Source organism: Leptodactylus fuscus, chromosome 5 (genome assembly GCF_031893055.1).
Source record: "Leptodactylus fuscus isolate aLepFus1 chromosome 5, aLepFus1.hap2, whole genome shotgun sequence".
Taxonomy (NCBI): Eukaryota; Metazoa; Chordata; class Amphibia; order Anura; family Leptodactylidae; genus Leptodactylus; species Leptodactylus fuscus.
In genome coordinates, this window is record NC_134269.1 from 165,225,649 (window position 1) to 165,238,970 (window position 13,322).

General features: G+C 43.2%; 2 protein-coding genes across 5 annotated transcripts in view; one reads left to right on the forward strand and one right to left on the reverse strand.

Annotated features, from left to right (window-relative positions):
- PDE6A (phosphodiesterase 6A) overlaps positions 1–13,322 on the forward strand; it is a 478,514-nt gene that overhangs the window by 114,165 nt on the left and 351,027 nt on the right. The window lies entirely within an intron of this gene.
- PPARGC1B (PPARG coactivator 1 beta) overlaps positions 1–13,322 on the reverse strand; it is a 65,869-nt gene that overhangs the window by 51,800 nt on the left and 747 nt on the right. The gene's annotated exons all lie outside the window — the stretch shown is intronic.

Here is a 13,322-nt window from a genome sequence, read left to right on the forward strand (position 1 = left end):
TTAGCCCTGGCCAGAAGAACAAGCACATTGGACTATAACATGACCCTTTAAGAAGTGTGTGGAAGGGCTTCACAATATGGGGCATATGTAGGCAGTTTCTACCCATTACAATGGAGCTGGATCTGTCGGCAGCATGTTACAGAGCAGGAGGAGCTGAGCATATTAATATATAGTTTTATAGGAAGGATTTAATAGAATCTGATAGCAATGGCTGCTCTGTGCTTAGGAGTCCAGTGGGCGGTCCCAATCAGCCGATCTACAGTCTCCAATGCACACTCCAAACACAGCAGTGACGCTAGGTTCACACCTGCGTTCAGCCTTCCGTTCTGTGCTTTCCGTCTTCTGCATGCCAGAAGACGCAAAGCACAGACCTGGTCCGACGCAAAGCACAGACCGGGTCCGGCCGTGAGTGGCGGTGAGTGTTTTATGCTCTCCGCCGCGAAACCGGATTTTTTAAATCCAGACACAGAGTACTGCATGTCCGACTCTGTGTCCGGATTATAAAACCCGGTTTCGCGGCGGAGAGCGCAAAACGCTCACTGCCGCGCACGGCCGGACATCTTTCTCACCCATTCAAATGAATGGGTGAGAAAGACTCCTGCAGGTTTCCGTCTCCTGCTCTGTTTTATGCAGGAAACGGAAACCTGCAGAACGGAGAGGGCAACGCAGATGTGAACGAGCCCTGACCTAGTACTTTTAAGTCCATCATTTTATTAGTAAGCCATTCTAATCCATGTATTGAAGCAGACTGGCAGAAAGGTATAGAATCCATGCACAGCATCCCTGGGAATGCACAGCATGGATACTATGGTATACGCTTGTGATATTCTAATTGTATACATGGATTTTAATGGCTTACTAATAAAATGATGGATTTTTTAACAAAGTATTGGATCGCTGCTGCGGTGTTTGATCTCTGCATACATGTTCTTACAGGGAAGGTTATTGAGCAACTCCCTCAATGAATAAGCAGAGATTTCTATCAATAAGTTACAAGTTCTGCTGAATGTTTCCCATAAACCTACATATGATTCTGCTCCTCCTGCCCTATAACATGAAGCCTGAACATAGCACTGCTTTTTTATATTTACATATTTATACTTTTTTTTTGGGACACCTATGGCCTGGGTCATCAATATCAGATCGACACCAGCACCCCCGCTGACCAGCTGTATAAAGTGACTAGTTGACAAGCAACGAAGCCTATTTACTGCTTACCAAGCACAATGTCAAACACTGTATGATGACAGTGCTTGGTATTGCAACTCAGCCTCTGATAGCAGAGTAGGGTGGGCTGGGAAAGGGAGCCCCTTCCCAATATTAAACTGGCGTGCTTTATAAAGGAAATTTATGCCAGTTCCTGACCAGAGCCAGAGCACATTGACAATTCAGGTCCGCCACCAACGCATTAGCATACAACTATAGTAATAGTAAACTTTAAATCATTTCTAGCCATGTTATGGGCCTGGTCATCCACAAGTCTACGACAGTCCAAGAGGACTTATTTTTTGGTCCGATGTCATGTCCTATTTTTGGGTAAGTTCACACGGAGATTTTTGGTCCTGGAACCTGAGGTTCTGGACCAAAAGCCGGGTAGCTGTGACTGAAGGCCGATGCACTGCACTGGCCTCCAGCCGTGCACTCCACTCCGGATTAGGTCCAATGAATGGGCTTAGACCGGAGGAGGGTGTGTCTTCAGGCCGAATCGTGAGGCGACTCTGCCTGAAGAATGAGCATCTCGCTTCTTTTTTCCAGGAGCCGGAAGAAACGGCTCCCGGAAAAAAAGACCTGAGCAGCTCCCATTGTGAACTTACCCTCCGTGTGAACTTACCCTTTGTTTTCATGGATCCCTCCATACATTGTAATGTATGGCGGATCTGTAAAAACGGCCACCACTCTGATGAAAAACAGACTTTTGTCTTGTACATTGAGCCCCTGAATGTAGCCTAAGTCTCACTGACACAAACAATGCCATGCTTAGAGCACTGGAACATGTAAAATATAACAAGCTCTCCATTCTGAGACAAAGGTGCACAATTGACTATATTAGACCTGGGACAGAATGGACTGCACATACTTTGTACAGGAAGCACGCTCTCCAGCATTGCTTTCATTTCTATGCAAAACACTGCTGCACATCACTGTCAGCGACTGACGTCCATGCAGCTCTGCACTGCTTGCATATCATGTCTCTGCAGTGGAATGGATATGTTATACGTCACATGCTACAGAAGGGTAGAGGACAAGTAACCCGATTGCAGAACAATTTCCCACTCCAAAGCAGAGGTTAAACTGCAATTCTGCTATAAAAGAAGCAAGCAGAAGGATGCGAATGGTCGCCCTCCCCAAGAACATCAGGATGCTTTTGTTTGGAATCATGCCTTTAAAAGGAAATGGCAAAAACCCCTCTCCCAGCTGAAGAGAGCAAGTAAAGAGAAGAGGCAGCGCCTTACAACCCCTCTCATGCATTCCAGTCTGATACAGAGTCACAAGACTTGTCACACAGCACTTTAGCCAGCAATGGAACGCGATCTAAATCTGGAAATCCTGGCCTAGCGCTCTTAGAAACCACATACAAGGAAGCAGTCACTCACAACCTCCTTATGTCCCAAGATCTCTGCACTGGGGTTTTTATAGTGGAAACGCTGCCCTGTGCTTTGTTCTGCTTTGTGAACACTGTGATTCATTGTGTATCTGAAGAAAGGGTGAAAGATACAAAGCAACGGAACTGAACATTTGCACGCCATCAATAATGTTATAGTCAAGTGAAGAAAAAAAAACCTTGGGCCCTGTTCCAGATTTATTATTATTAATAATAATAATAGTAATGGCAATTATATAGCGCCAACAAATACTGCAGCATGTCACAAAGATTTTAAGTACAGTATTTATATTCATCAAGAATTAGGCTAGAACTACAAGGCAACTTTTGCTATGTGACATTACGATAGCAAATGCCATGGTGCCAGTCGCAGCTAAAAGGGAATGCAGTTGCGATGATTTCTGCAAACTGTGAGGCTGGAGTCACTGCACTGTGATACAAGGGCTCTTCTATTTGAAGCAATGGCAATAGTGCAGGTCAAATAGCAGTAAGTGCTCATGTACTGTTGCTTTCGCTTTAATGCATGAATCCCATCAGTTACCACATGACGGAAGCCGTTGGGTTGGACTGTCTAAGAACACCCTAAGGGTGCAAGGACAGGGTGTGAACCACCTGTAGTTATTGTACGCTACTTGGAGGACTCTGCCTCTACTTGATGTAGCACGTACCATGCAGGTGGACCCTTAAAGGGGTTTCCTGGGCAAAAAATGTTGTCTTTTGTTTTCTTTAAAATGTCTGTTAGTGCTATTAATGGATTAATAAATGCACCCATATACCTTTAGCCATGGTTTACGTGATTTCTGGGTGTCTCTGGGAGCAGCTGGTATCTTTTGCCTTTGTTTACTTTCTACTGCTTCCTGCAATGTGACTTCCTCACTAACCCCTCTCACTCCCCCCCTGTCTCTCTAGCTATCCCACCCTTCCCTACCTACTCAGCTGAACCCCCAACCCATGCTATATACTTACCCTCCATGCTTCTTACTGAGAGACTGTTCCTCCTCCTGTACTGATTCTGTCTGTGTGCACTCTTTTCCACCACTGCTCTGTTCTCTGCAGTGATGATCCAACTCTACTGCGCATGCGTGGATGAACCTTAGAGGTGGATTATCGGCAGAAGCGCGCACATCGCTTGGAGAAGAGCGCACACCCTACAGAATCATAACAGGAGGAGGAGCTGTCTCGCTGGAAGAAGTGTGGAGGGTAAGTATAATAGGGTTGATGGGGGGGGGAGGGGGGTGATTGTAGTAGTGATGTTCCATTTCCGGAAATGGGGAAACGGATCATCACTGGATAATCAGAAAATGTCCCTGGGTCGGTCACATGACCTCCCCAGAAATATGGGTAACTATACATTTTTGATTAGCTATATTAATTAGAAAGTAAGAGTGGGGAGGGTGTTTAGATTAGTCTAGGGATTTGCAGTTATCCCAGACAACGCCTTTAAGCACCATGAGTTTATGTATCCATGTTCTGATTTTTTGATAAGTAGGTTTTCACTTTCTCTCTCATTTTGACCCACACCTCGTTTTGGCTTCAAAAACTTGATATGGAAACACACCCTAAAACCCACTGATGTTCCATTATGTATTTCATCACACGGGCAAAGAGCAGGATGTAATAAAGATACAGGGGAATTCATGCCAGGCTACGTTGATTGAGCCCAAACATCAAGTCTGTGCAGGAGAATATCGCAGTAGGCACAGCTCTCGTGTGCGCGTAGGATGGGGACCTGTGTGAGCGAGAAGGCGTAGAATAGAATTAGAACAGCAGCAGCAGGGTCAGACTTGGTGTTTCTCACAGTGCAATATAACAATCCATTGAGCTCAGTGCGGTTTGTCTGCTGCGGCTATGTGAATATTACACAGCGTACGTGCAGTACTACTTCCTCATATGAACGCCACCATTTGCAGACAGCCAGGAAGCCTGCTTTGCATAAACAGCATATCCACCCTACAGGTAAAGCAGGCTGCTCAGCTCCAGCCAGCACCTGTGCTCTCGCCTATGACATCCTTTCAAGACTTTGTTAATGATCTGCAGGAAATGAGAAAGCACCCAGGGTCTCCAGGGGGGATACTGGGAACCAATCTTGTTAAATGCTTGGCTGCCCTTGTGCTTTCAATGAATAACCTACATTTTATTTAACCAAGGTCGTTCCCAGTGCCTATAGTCTTTAGGGGCCAAGAAGTTAAACCTAACACACTATAGATTATTAGATTTCGGTGGCCTGTGGCCTTGCATAGAAGGGAGCAATAAGGTTTACGTGGCAGTGAAACAGGCTTGTCCGGCGGTTTTATGAGATTAACTTCCAGATAACTAGTGAATAACCTGCACGCTTCCTCCAATACCCACATTAAAACTCATTCAGCACATGAATAGTTAGCAGGAATGAAAGGGGTATTGGTGCACTCACTGATCATCAAAACTCCATTTATTACATTAGGAAGATTTGTGGTACATGGTGTACATGTGACAAACCCATCCACCCATGCTGCCAGCTGGCATTGACAATTACTAGTACAAATGATATGATTTCTTCAGCCCAATGGCGGCATTGTATGAAAGTAATCATGCATAATAATCACACATAAAACACATCTAGGTTGTTTGAATAGCACGCTTACTGCTCTTCGACACAAGTTTCTATAGAAAGAAATCTGATAAGGGTTGTATTTATCATAAACTAAACACCATTAGGAGACATATCAGGGAGACACCATCGCATAGTGAGGATAACAATTGTATCTAAGTAAAACTAAATACATTTGCCTTCCCATTTAAATTCACTTTATTTTCCTCAGAGAGTGCTTTAGCAATGCTCATCCAGGGCTCCCTGGTTCAGAAATATATTTGCACTGATGTGGCACATGCAGGGAAACAGGAGAAAGGTCACAAGAGTGGGAGGGTATAACCGTATGTGACAAGACTGATGGAAAAGGAGGTAACAATCCCCCGGGCCTGGTCCTGCCTTTAGAATATAGACCAATATAACTCCGGAACGTGAGAAATGTCTGACACATCCTGCTTGCCAGAGCGGCATGTGACTGGTGTTCCTGCTGCCGCACGCTCCTGCAGAGTCTCCATTTTGTAGTGTTTACTGTAATAATATACAGGGATGTCTGTCCTTCCGGATATACACGGCGTGTGGAGAGGAAGCGCTGCAGTGATTTATCTAAAACATGTACATGGGACAAAGCCTGAAATATTCCACAAACCATAGCTATTCAGAGAAGCCATGCATACACATAGCCAATACTGAGGTGCTGCCTCACATTCGTCATAGGGTTAAAAAGGTCCGGCATGGTCGGCGACTGCTCCCCATCTTCTGTAGGGATTTGTCTTGTCACTTATACCTTCTTCTGTGTTTATGCAGAGCAACCTATGGTAGTGTATTTCCCCATGGGATCTACTATGTGTTGACTTAGATTATTACAATCTAAATCTATGCAGAGTTTAATACTTAGTCAGTATAGTAGTAATATTTATCCAGTATAGTAGTAATATTTATCCAGTATAGTAGTAATATTTAGCCTGTATAGAAGTAATATTTATCCAGTATAGTAGTAATATTTAGGCATTATAGTAGTAATATTTAGCCAGTATAGTAGGAACTGTCAGACAAAGTGGTAAAATTCTGTTGTATAAAATATGTTACATGTCACATTCCTTAGAATTATTGCTACATGTATTCACTGACGTCAGAAATGGCCTCATTTTCTATCAGGTTCTCCAACATACTGTATTTGGGTCTCCATACACCTGAAGTCACAGAACAGATTATCAATATGATTCAGCAAGAGAGCGCCACCCAGAGGCTAAGTACTACAAGTGGGACTTGACTACTTTTGCGACCCTTACAATGTGCCAAACAAGAGAGAAAGTAACAGAGGCTATCAGATGGGATCTAATATGTTGCCAAATATAACGTTCATAAAATGCCTTGTTTTATAGTCACTGGTGGCAAAGTTCAGGAATTGCAGCAAATGTTACAAATCCTTCCCTGAACTGAGCTAAATCCATTTATGTTACAAAAGGTTGTCTGACTGGATTCTGAAAGTCTCTGCAAAGTTCAAAACCATCCTACGTTCCCCAAATACGCCGTCCACCCTCCAGTCTTAAACTGAGTACATCTGCTGAAATGTCATGGAGTTCGTTGTGAAAGCATGGGCTCGTAATTTGCAAGTCCCAAGTCTTCCGAGAAATATTCACCACTTCCAGGGACACTGATTAAAATGTGCAGACATCAGGACAAAAGCCGCGGCTACTAATCTAGTGTCAATACATTATCAAGACTTGCATATTCTAGTTAGTTCCACTCTTTGTCTCCGAGCAGTTGGCGCTGAGCTCCAAGAAAGAGTAAAGTGGCACCCAAGGGTCAGTCTCGATTTGATAAAGCTGTCGCTGTCTTATAGACATGTCACGTGTGGGATCACGCATAGTGGTGGCCACAGTTAGGACAGGATTCACTGCATGTAATCGTATGGATGATCGATTACTGATCGGACAGCAGGCGATGAGACAGGCCAGTTTGGAAAAGCAACCTGTATTTGTCTACATTTTGGGGTGAACAAACAAATTTTGTGTATGGAGGTGGCCCAGTAGTCCCCCCCCCCCATGACAAGCAAGGCCATTGGTATTGATATACGACTCTCCCTCTAGGAAATTCTTTATCAACCTGGCCTTCTAGCGTCAACTATCTCCTGTGTATGGTATTTATCTGCATTCTTAAGCCTTTGACAGTCTAAAGACTTTTGAAAACTGCAGAGAAATCTGCAGCAAAAACACAGCTTTCCCACACGGTGCGACCTCAACCGAAGAATGGAGAAATCCTGATGGGATGCACCAAACAATCTATCATGTTATGGGGCTGCCAAACCCTCACCCAATGTCACAAGCTGGGATTGAGCTCATTGAACAGGTTTGACTTTCCTTGTCAAATTGTATTGTGTCCTTCACCCCCTCCCCCCAATAAGAGACAGGATGCACCAGAAGTATTGAGTTGCGCTTGCCTCCGGGCATTAACAGAAACATTTAGCAGAATGAAAGGGAACGTATTAATAGGATGATGACTGATCATATTTATTATATGTGCATTGCTATTGTATATTACTATAACGACAAACCAATGCAAAATTGTAACCTGGCCACGATTGGTTTCTAGTGCTTGTGATATGTCTCACAATAGATACTCTACTCCCCTACTGTTATACCAGTGATATATCATCTGCCTTTGTAGAGGGGGTTATTTATAGCACACAATTTGTTTCTTTTTGTGGTTCATGCTTCTGACATTTCCCCCCCCCCCATGTTTTAACGACAAACAAAACAAACTAAATGGAGTCTTGCAAGATAACTTATGCGTGCAGACCTCACAGTCCCCACCAGATATGCAGTCACATCCAACTGTGCATTCAACCACCATGTATTAAAAGCTACACACCTTTGCACTGTTTTGATTATTAATTTGGATCTTAAGTGCAACATTCCCAACTTTCTAAATCTTCATTACAGATTAAATTTCTATTTGCTGATGTAGAGTCTGTGCAACTCCTTGACATAGCTGGCTCTGTTTCTGACACGAATTCAGTTCCGTCAGAACAAAGAAAAAGAGATTCCTCATGGGCTATACAAAGAGAAATCAGTCCAGGAATAAAGCTATGATAGCTTGTAAAGGCAACAGCATCCTGGACAAACAATATAGGAAGAGATACACAACTATGAGGTCTAAAATCAATGAAGACTGAAGCCTAAAATATAGATGTTACTTTGAACCTGAACACATTTTTTTCAGGTCAAAAGTGCCCATAGGGGTGTCTTCATGGCCATTACATATTCCTATTGGCAAATGTGACCATATATTTTCAGGCACCCCAATATGCAATTTAGTGAGTGAATGAATTATGGGGCTCTGAATCTACTTACTGAAATCCAGTACAGTCTATTTACAGTTTAGAAAACCATCACAAGAAGTATAAACTGTATTAGAAACTTTAATCATTTCATAAGCAACGCGGGGAAGTGTGGCAATTCCTATCAGTTCAGAAGCCTAATAAATCTCAGCAGCTTTGTCACATTCTATGAAGCAAGCAGCGGGAGGCAGGGGGTGCTGCCAATTACATGGAGATGGTGAAAATTACTTCTTCTTTCTGCATGTTGATCTATGCTTTGTGCATCTACTCAATAGAGAAAAGATGACAAAGACAATGTGACAGTGCAGGGCAAATCCAATATGGCAACAGGCGCCCAATTATTACAAAGAATTTCAACAAATATCGGTGTTTTTTGCCTTTTTCCTAACTTTGGTATTCTCCACCTTAACATTATAGACAACCCAGCAGTGCATGTCCTTTTCTTCCACTATACGAAGGTATTACACAGATTCGCATCCCTGCACCTCCAGAGACTTAGTGACCCTCAGAATGTGAATCACCGCAACACCAACCATGGTCATTATCTGCGGAAAGAGCTTCTTTAAGAAAACAAGTAAAGATCTCACAAGTATGTAGTGAACGATTCAATAACTGGCTGAATAATAAGCCCTGAAGCCGAAGCCTTCCACTAATAAACTCCAAAGAGATTTATAAAACACAAGGTAAATCCCTTCAGCAGACTTACAAGGCTTACTCCAATACTGTTACAGGTTAACTAGCGCCTGCGGGTCTGTGTTATCGCTACCCTACTTGTAAAGTAATTAAAAGCGCTGACATACCGTCCAAATGCCTAGCACAGTGGTATCTAACCCCTGATAAATGTGCCGCCCGCACTCTGGAATATGCACTGGTTAATCAGTTCTTAATGAACTCTAGGCCACCAGGGTGCGTACAATGTGTACTGAAGATTATACAGGTAGACTTCCATTCTGACGTCTAAAACCAATGTGAAATCAGGAGCTTTTTATTCTATGTACAGAATAGAAATCATATTTCACTGAGCAAATTGCAGGTGTGAACACGTCTATTAAGCAGCTAGAAAGGCCAAATACATGCACAAGATGGATTAACTGCTCCTTAAGCTGGTATTACACGGCCGTAGTGGTGTTTACGGTCCGCAATTTGCTGATCAGCAACACTCTATTACACTCCAAAAAGTCATTCCGCAGACCTCCGTGTCCAGCCGCACGCGTCCATAGAGCACTATGGGACAGTCCTTGCCGTGCCGTGAATTCACGGCCTTTTCGGACCTGCGGTATTCAGTGCGGACCTCGGTCACGGCACAGAAAATATCCGGTGGTGTAAGAGGCCGCACTGAATACAATGTGTCCGCAAATGGTCTGCAATTGAGAACCCACAATTGCGGACTAAACTTACTGTACTGTAAGGCCAGCCTTGAAGTAGCTGCTTCAAATCCTCCTAGAACTTTGCTGCCTAGTCAATAAAGTTTATCAAAGTAAAACCAAATGTGAACATTAAATATTATATCTGTTTTTTTACCATATAATAAATGTACGGCCTAAATAACTATAATTTCACACAGAAACTTCCAGGATTGTCTGCCGGTTCTGAATGGGGTTTACAGAAACACACGCACGACTCCATCCAGATGTATAAAATGAAGGTTAAGTTACAGAAATGTCTGCAACAAATGTGCCAAGTGTACATTCAGCCTCATTCTGTGCCTCAGAGCACATGTTAGAAAGGAAGAGGCGGTCAGGAGGAAACACACAGCTCTGAGCCGCCCCATGTCCTTCATGCCACCGAGAGACAACATGCGTCAAGCAGACTTTGCTCCATTCACTCCTCATAGAGTAGTAAGGAGGAGGCTGGCGGGGGGCGGGAGTAAAGGGGGCTGGTGAGATAGTAATGAGGGACGTCAGCAGCAGTCAGGCATACGCCTTCCATTTATAATTTACAACAGCAAAGCATGTGACTGCTCCAGGAAGCCTTACAAGCACTTGCATCAGAGGTTACATAGACTTTCAACGCAAGCAGAAAGCACGCGCCACTCTTGCCATGACACTTGCACCTAAGCAGTCCCAACCAACTGCTGACCACACATGTACACTGGATAATATTTTACCAGGCGGCTTAGACTATTTAATCACTTTTGCAACATCCATTCAGCCAGACCAGTCAAGGGATTAACATACCGGGTTATATTCCCACTCGCTTTCTAATCTTATTTCATGTGGCTGTAGCCTGTGGGGCCGAGAAGCAATAAACTGCTGAACATGCTTGAGGCCTACACAAAAGGCAGAACATGAGGAAAAGAAATAACCATTGTATAGAATTGACTTACATATTCACAATTGGACACACTTTAACCCCACAGGCACCAGATTATCAGATAGGGGTATCTGAGGCTGGGGTCACATCAGTGGTCGTCTCTACGCACTAAATCACTTTTTGTAAACATCTAAAAATCCTCAAAAACTGATTTTGTTATAAAACCCATTGATTTCAATGGGTTTCAAAAACCATCCGCAGGTGTCCGTTTGTACCATTTCCGTTGTGTATTCGCTCTTTTGGACTTGTACTTTGCTCCGCTCGTGACGGACAGCAATGAATCTGTTTTTTATCATTGAGGTCTATGGAAGGCAGACACAAATGGATTACCAGCGGATAATAATCTGTTTGTGTCCGTTTTACAATCCGTTTTTACCCTCTTCATTCCTTTTGTGCAAGCTCATAACGAATAAGAGAAAAAAAATGGATTTGTCAAAAACAGACGGACATCCATTGACTATTCCGTCAAAAAAGACGGACTATGGTATGTGCTGTGCTGCTTGTATCCGTTTTTTTACCAATCCGGACGGATACCAGACACAAGTGTGAATCTAGCCTGATGTAGTAGATACCACAGGCCGTGCCCTGCTAATCTCCATTTCACTGCCCTGTAATCTAATCCCGTTCCATAGTACTATGGATGGTTATGAGATTTATTGCTTCACAACATACTCTATAACCTTTGCTCTCCATGATCTTTGAATGGAGGGTGTGAGTCTTAGGTCCTTGATACTCAAGACAGACACTAAATATTGTGCAAATGGTGTCACATTGTGACATTTACTCCTACTCTGGCAAATTTTGGTGAAGAAATTCCAGCTGTTTCACCACAAAATCTCATCAGAGGGGTAATGAAAGCAATATATTCTGTATAGTGAAACCATTCACATGAACTTTCCACATATGGGGATTATTCCCCCATGAGGTTATTTCAGCAGCAGCTATAACCCCCATTTCCCCCAGCTGGGCATACAAGCTTTTTCCAATCTATTTGTGCCATTGTCCCAATCCTATCAGCATCACTGTGGCCATTGCTATCCATGGTATACTTGCCAGCCAATCTTATCATGAAATGGAAGATAAGATTCAGCCATATATGTTATAGTAGTATATAGTATATGCATATATATTTTTCAGGGCTATACATGCCAAGAGCCAGGAATCTAATGCACCTTCTTCCAGCTCTCAGCCTTTTGGGTTGTTCTCTAAAAATGCCTATAGAAGTTCCTATTGACTGTGTGCTAAAAGAAAAATCAATCTGGAGTGGTCCCACTATGGGTACAGAACCGCGTGCCTCCTAAATGTACAGTACATGCCAACTAACCTATTAAAAGTGTATGCCAATTGTAATATCTAGGGTTAAATGGAACATACACTACAAAGACAGAAGTATGGGGACCAAGACTGGGGTAAAGGGAGGTGTAAGGAGTGTTGTCTTGTGCATCTACATTGAAATAGGGACAGCACATCCATAGAAAGTAATGTTTGATGACCCCTTATAACAAGCTACACACGCAGCAGCAGCATAACAGCACCTCTCAGGGTTTATGTTACAAAGCTTGGGCATAGCTGCCATTGTTTCAGGCGAAAAGCAGCATTCTGTAGATTGGTTAGTCCATATTTCTTGTTCAAAGCAGTCAAGGACATATATTACACGTAAATCATAAGCATCAAAATGAAGGCCTGATCAATGTAGATGGAGTAAGATGCTACTTGGACCCTGCCGCAGCAGTCTTGCTGGAGATGATTCATGCAATCTCGTCTCCATCCATTACAAATGTCAATATAGCAGGATTTCGCTGCCTATAATAGTAGCCTGGAGCAGGCTGCAGCACACACATGCCCAGAACAGCTCTGTTTTGTAACCACAATTCTGCAGTACTGTTATGAAACTGGCAGTAGTATGACTAACACGACTCTGAATGCACCGAATTCCTGCTGCCTACCCAGGGACGATGCCAGAAAGTCAACATAGGAGTCCACTACGAACCAAGCTCTGGATAGATTCATGCTACTGCCAACCTGCAGGAACACTATATATCTAGGCATTATATAACTCTGTATGCCAGTTTATTACTACACAGTTATGTCTATATCTAAAACCTGGCACAACTGCTGCCTCTACAACTAAAGGCAAACCCCACGCCAAATGTTACGGTGTCATTACATGCACCGATGTAGCTGAGCTGTATAGTGCTGTCGTAATTACATGGACGAATGTAGCTGAGCTGAGTTTGTCACCTAGAATAAATTAGATTAGGGTTCGTGATGACTTTTGCTGCAATCGAAGCTGCATAACCAAAACTTGTGCTGGCAGCTTCGCAGCTAAAGAAAGTGAATATGGTTGTATTACACGCAACGCTGCTGTATTCATTTTCACTACCAGTGATCTCTGGCTGCATGACACGTGTTACAGCCAAAGTCGCCATATAGCCGTAGCCTAAAATCATGCCGCAGATTAACCTATGTAAGCAGGTAACATATTCTGATGAATTGTGCCA